This window comes from Borostomias antarcticus, assembly GCF_949987555.1.
Source record: "Borostomias antarcticus genome assembly, chromosome: 11".
Classification (NCBI taxonomy): domain Eukaryota; kingdom Metazoa; phylum Chordata; class Actinopteri; order Stomiiformes; family Stomiidae; genus Borostomias; species Borostomias antarcticus.
The window spans coordinates 26,382,323-26,382,941 of record NC_140244.1 but is presented as its reverse complement, the minus strand read 5'-3'; positions in this window follow the sequence as shown (position 1 = coordinate 26,382,941).

The window sequence follows — 619 nt, the reverse complement described above, 5'->3', positions numbered from 1 at the left end:
CTCTCCTCTTCTCCCCTAGCCTCCCTCCTCTCCTCCTCTCTCCTAGCCTCCCTCCTCTCCTCCTCTCCCCTAGCCTCCCTCCTCTCTCCTCTCTCCTAGCCTCCCTCCTCTCCTAGCCTCTCTCCTCTCCCTCCCTCCTCTTCTCCTCTCTCCTAGCCTCCCTCCTCCTCTCCTCCTCCCTCCTCTCCTCCCTCCTCTCCTCCTCCCTCCTCTCTCCTAGCCTCCCTCCTCTCCCTCCCTCCTCTCCTCCTCTCTCCTAGTCTCCCTCCTCTCCTCCTCTCCCCTCTCCTCCTCTCCTCCCTCCCTCCTCTCCTCCTCTCTCCTAGCCTAATGCTCAATAAACATCTGACCCCCTCTCTCTGATCCAGCCAGCCCCTAGTGTATTCTAGTGCACAGTATACTTCAGCTAGAAACCCTTCCCCACTCCTGAGGCCTAGCTTAGCTGCAGTGTGTGTGTGTGTGTGTGTGTGTGTGTGTGTGTGTGTGTGTGTGTGTGTGTGTGTGTGTGTGTGTGTGTGTGTGTGTGTGAGCTATAGTGGGCTGTATATGTCTATGCAGTATACAGTATTAAGCTTAGTGATTAAAACACATTCATATCTATAGGAGGTGGGAGGGGCTT